The following is a 5671-nucleotide window of genomic DNA, read 5'->3' on the forward strand; positions in this document are numbered from 1 at the left end:
AGAGTGCGAAGAAGACGTTCCCACCCAACATGTCCCAAAGAGATGACTTTGGACGCCATCCACAACACCCAGTTCTCTTCAGCACACATCTCCAAGGAGGAAAGAGTCTGCACCACCCTCTAAAAAACAGAAGCGCCACTTATTCCTGGCTTACTGGCTGTGAGTATATTGATTGAATGCAAATTGCCTTCAGAAATGAAGAGCTCAACAGGGAGTTGCACTTGCCCTAATCCAGACCCCTATCCTGTAGTCCCATTGATTCCCATGATAGAGGATCCCCTTTAGCCACAAGTGGGGTGAGATCTCCCCCTCCCCATCAGAGGGTGCAACTCTGCCACCAGGGGCGGGGCGGGGCGCGGCGGGGCTGGGCAGGGCAGGAGAGCAGGTGTGGAGGGGGGGAGGCAGGAGGCCTGTGTTCACCTGCTGCTTCCACTCTCAATCCCTTCAACACCGTCCCCTGCTGGCCTCCAGCAACTCAGGCCCACCACCCTGACTCTCCCTGGAATGCTTCTCTGGAATCTCAGGTCCCTTGTGCTTCATTTTCACAGGCAGGAATGTTTCCTCCTGCTCATGGATGCGACTTCCCTGGCCCTGCCTTGATATTTTCCCACAACCGCAGGTCCACGCTTTCCTTCCATCCTTTGTTCGTTCTTTCGTTCGTTCCTTCCCACCTCCACCCACCAACCACCAAGCCAGTCAGACCTCCATGGGCACTCAGGTTGCCCCCCCCCCCGACCTGAGCCACGCCCCACCGCCGGAGCCTAACCCCCTAATGGATCTGGGCCCTCCTCCTCCAGGGAACCCGGGTCCAACCCAGAAAGCTCACTCCTGAGTCCTCCAGACCGCAGCTGCAAAGGAGCCCAAGAAGAACCCGGAGCACGAGTGAGGGGGCGTGGTCATGGAAGGGGAAGACAGAGAGGGGCAGGGTGGAAGGCCACATGGGACCTTGTCACTAGGATCCCTACCTTGGCAGCATCGCGACTGAGGCAGGTCCTGGAGGGAGGCTGTGGGTCTCAGCTGCTCCACCTTTAGGCTTCTCCCAGATGGTCTTTCGGGGGCGCCGGGGGGCATCGCATCGCGCTCTGCCCCTGCAAGGGCTGGCACTCCAGCAGAGCAACCAAAACCGAGGCGACCCGGGAGCGCGTTGCGCGCCCAAGCGTCTGGTCCAGGAGCAGCAGGAGCAGCAGGGCCACCACCCTTCTAGGCTGAAGGCTCATGGCTCCCAGTCTTAATCACGTGGGGGGCGCGAGCACTACCCTTAGCGCTAGGGCTACCCCTAGGGCAACCGCCAAGGTTACCGGGTCACAGGCGACAGGCAGCAGCATGTCCCCGGTCGGGGGAGGGGGGGTGTGGGGCGTCAGCCCCTGACTGGCCCAGACACTTGGGGGCCCGGGGCGGCAGACAGGCTGGGAGCCAGGACACAGAACACCACTACAGCCTCACCTGTGCCCCTCAACGGGCTCTGCCCCTGGCCCAAGCGCATGCGCACACTTGTGCGCGCCCTCTCGAACACCTGCTTGGTCCCGCGACCAGGCCGCCCCATCCCCCCATCCCCCCACCCTCGCCCCCCCTCAGGGGGCACAGCTCCTGGGCGACAGGGTCTGCACCACTGCACCTCGCTGCGCCCACCAGATGCTCTGACTGCCTACCCGCCAGCCTGACACCCAGGAGCCAGGCAGAGGGCTCCAGAGACCAGGTCAGTGGGACAGGGACTGGCAGGTGTCTCCTCCAAAGGTGGACAACTCCCTTTCTCCCCTCAAGAAACCCAGGAGGCTTCTGCAAAGCTGGATTCCCAGGGAGGTGGCTCAACGTGAACCCAGTGCTCCCTCTTTCATCCTAGGCCTCTGTGTGTGTTCTTCACTCTGCCTCACGTTGCCGCCAACCGGGGACATCTATCTGCAGCTGTGCACCCTCCTCGCTCGTGACTCATGACCGCAAGGGCAGCCCTAAGGGACAGGGAGACACACTGGGAACTCGAGACTCCTTCCAGCTCCCTTCTCCTTGAAAGGCCGGTGCTTTTCAGCTCTGCATGCCCTTCCCATGGCCCTACCTGGACTGCACCACCAGCGGTCCCACCCTCAAGTCCACCCTGCCACCGCTGACTGTGGCATGTCCTTCAACTCTGTGGAACCGCCTGTCCACCTCCACTACCTCCCAACCCCCATGTTTTCTTCACAGTGTGCCTCAGATCCCAACTCCTCCGTGCCATTTTTCTTTTCTTGGGTTTCAATTGCTTTTCAACGCTTCTTTCTTTTGGTGAGAGAAAGAGAGGCCATCACCCATGCGATTGTGCAGCAAGCATCGACTGAACGTGCAAGGAGTACCAGACCCTGCTCTGGACGGCGAAGTGTAAGTGAACACAGATATTTGGAATTCTTTCCATTTGTCTGGCTAACTGGGCTGCAGTTTCAATATTCACACTAGACTTGCAGTCATGTGGTTTATGAGCGTTTTCGTACTTGAAAACAATCCATCGTAGGAGGCACTTCATTGACTTCTCAACCACCAGTCGTTTACTTCCTATTGGCCTAGATCTTAATGGAATTTCTTTAAATGTTTTTGAATGGTTATTTATTTTTGAGACAGAGGGAGACAAAGCGTGAGTGGGGGAGGGGCAGAGAGAGAGGGACACACAGTATCGGAAACAGCCTGTCAGCACAGAGCCCGATGCGGGGCTCGAACCCACGAACCGTGAGATCATGTTCTGAGACGAAGGCGGACGCTCAACCCACGGAGCCACCCTGGCGCCCCGATACTCTCATACATCTTAATAGTATATGTGTGTAAGCTCACTAATTGCAATTTTTTACTTGTTGTCTTCCTAATTCTTCTATTTAAAAGTCAATGATCCTTCACTTCTTAAAGATATTCAGGGATAGCGATACAACGTCATATTCATTAATATGTAGAGATCGCACACAAACACACACATAGATGTTTTCTCTTCTTATTTCCTTCATACAATGTGTCCCGGAAGAAGAATATTTTCCTTCAGCTCAGGAATTACCTTTGTATGTTTTCTGGTGCATATCTAGGGATGCATTTTCTATGGTTTGTGGGACATAGGTTCTCACAGACCACTACTTAAAAATCCTTGCCTTTAAAGCAAGGAATGAGTGAAAAGGTGGATATTTTAGGCACTCTAGACCAGGCTGATAACATGCTCCCAGGTGCATTTTCCTTGTTCTTTTTCCCCTTTATCGCCCCTTGTGCTGCTGGTTGTGCCATTACCTGATATCCTCGGGAGGGAGAAGGGACAAAATGGAGGAACTCTGGGGTCCTCAATGAATACATGAAGGACTTTAGTCTCCAATCGAAACACACACCCAGCTCTGTCATGTGAGGAAATCTATGGGGACATGCTTTTTGAAATGTGGTGCGTTCTCTGGTAAGACAGCATAACCTAATACACGTACGAAATGTTAACCCGCAAGATCACTTAGAGATCAGTCTAGTTCCATGAAAATTGGCTGTTTCAGTCAGTAGGGCATGAGACTCTTGATCTTGGAGTGTGATTTCACGCCCCAAATTACGACTAGAGTGGACTCAACAGATATACGAGAAAATAAGTATTGGAAAATGACCCAGGTAAATTAGGCTACAATGACTGAGCTGCTAATTGGTGGGTGGGATCCCTTTACCTCCTCAGTCAGCCCCCGGGAATGAGCAGCTGAGCATTCACATAGTGCCAGTGCTGGTAAGGCAGCCACATCTTCCCTCTAGGAGTTCAAGGACTAGCCAGGAAGATGGAAAGAACAGCAAACAAAAATGGGAATGACATGAGCAAGGACTCCATAGAAAAATTCAAGGTGCGACAATTGGGTCCTGAGCTCCACCAGGGAAGGGTCTGACAAGGCTGTGCTGAGGAAACGTTAATATTTCCTGCCGCAGTGCAAGAACGAGTCAGCCCTGCTCAAGTCCGATGGAATGTATCCCGGCAGAAGGCACAGTGGGGCACACACTCGGAGGCAGAGGTCATTTTTTCAGAGGGGACGTGTGAAAGGAGACCAGGGAGACCGGAAAGAGCTACGGAGGACAGCAGAGAGGGAGGGTGAGGAGGGCCAGGGCCTGGGGCAGGAGGACGTTGTCACTACTCTGCTCTAGTGCCGTGGGACAATATGCCCCCACCCTTAGTGGCTTCCCCATAAACTTCCCACCTCACAGGCCCAGGGGACCAGGAATTCAGCAGGGCTCAGCTGAGCGCTCATGCCAGAGCCTCTCAGGAGGTTGGGGCTGCTGTCATCACTCAGACAGAACCTGCTTCACTCAACCCCTGAGCCCACTTCAGGGTGGTGGCAGGATTCAGTCCACATCGAGTGCCTTAGTTCTTCCCTGTCTGTTGTTTTCTCTCAGGCCTAGGCTGTGGGTACTTGTCCATGTCACGACTCTACACGGGGGTTGGTCCCCACTGTGAAGAGCTGAGAGACAACACAGAGAGTGACAGTGAGCACGTGGCCGTGCCATGCACATTTTATCACCTAAACTTGTTTGGTCTGGGTTCACAGTGCCATCTTCTTTGCAACAGAAATCAAACACTACATCCATACCACACTCCAGGAAGGAAATCCCACAAGGATGTGTTGACAGGATGAGGGCATCCCAGGGAGCCACTGAGGGGAGGAGAAAGTGAAGACCCTGCCAGGGTCAGTGCTTTGCCCAGAATCACAGACGGGTAGAAAGTCAGAACCAGGCATGGCCCCAACTTCATGTCCTCAAATTGGGGTCCTGGATTTGACCCAGGATTTTGGAGGGGGTCTGGAAAAGGGTGTGTTACTGTCACTGGGTGCAGACATGGAGGTGGCGTGGGGGTGAGGCTGAAGAGGAGCGTCACAGAAGACATCCCATCACGTTCTTCCCTGAGGAGGACCCCCAGGCCAGGGCAACCCACTGAGTGCCACCCTGTCCCCATTGTATGTACCCAGTGGAAAGGCAGGGAATGGCTCGTGGCACACTACTGACAAAGTCTACGTAAAAGAGAGTTCTGTCCTCCTAGGCCCCAACTCCAATCCCTTCTGTCGGGATTGCTTTAGAAAGTAGAGAACCTAAGCTCCTAGGAAATGTTGGGCCATCCTTCCCTAGGTGGGCATGTGACCTTCTGGGACCCCAGACAACAAGCACTGGTAAACACACATACACACACACACTCACGCACGTACGCACACCCGGGAGGACTGCGGGCTGGGATCAGAGGAGCAGCAGAATCAGAGGAGGTGAGAAGTTGAAGTCAATGTGGTTGGATAAACTTCCAACAGGTGACACCGCTGCTCCAATTTCACAGGTATCATCCCACATATGCCTGAGGACATCCTGAGGACATCCTGAGGACATGCTAGAATGATCTCCATTGGGCGGAAAAGACACGGACCATCCCTGAGAAGCACAGTCGCGAATCTGGGACCAGAAAGAGGTAAGAAAGAAGAGTTCTGTCTCAACCCAGATAGGTCTCACAGCTGGGACCCTGGCTGCCCCAGAGCTTCCCAGGGGACTGTGGAGAGGGGTGCATTGGTGGAACTGTGTACCGATGTGACATTTCATGGAGAATGGGGGTGAGCAGTCAGCAAAGAGAGGACTATTTGCAAAGGTGTTATCCCAGAGGGGGACTCAGGAGGTGGATCCTAGGCAGTGACATCACTTTGCTTACAATAGGCCCCAGGAAAGCTTGGAACTCCTG

The sequence above is a fragment of the Felis catus genome (genome assembly GCF_018350175.1).
Source record: "Felis catus isolate Fca126 chromosome A2 unlocalized genomic scaffold, F.catus_Fca126_mat1.0 chrA2_random_Un_scaffold_43, whole genome shotgun sequence".
NCBI lineage: Eukaryota > Metazoa > Chordata > Mammalia > Carnivora > Felidae > Felis > Felis catus.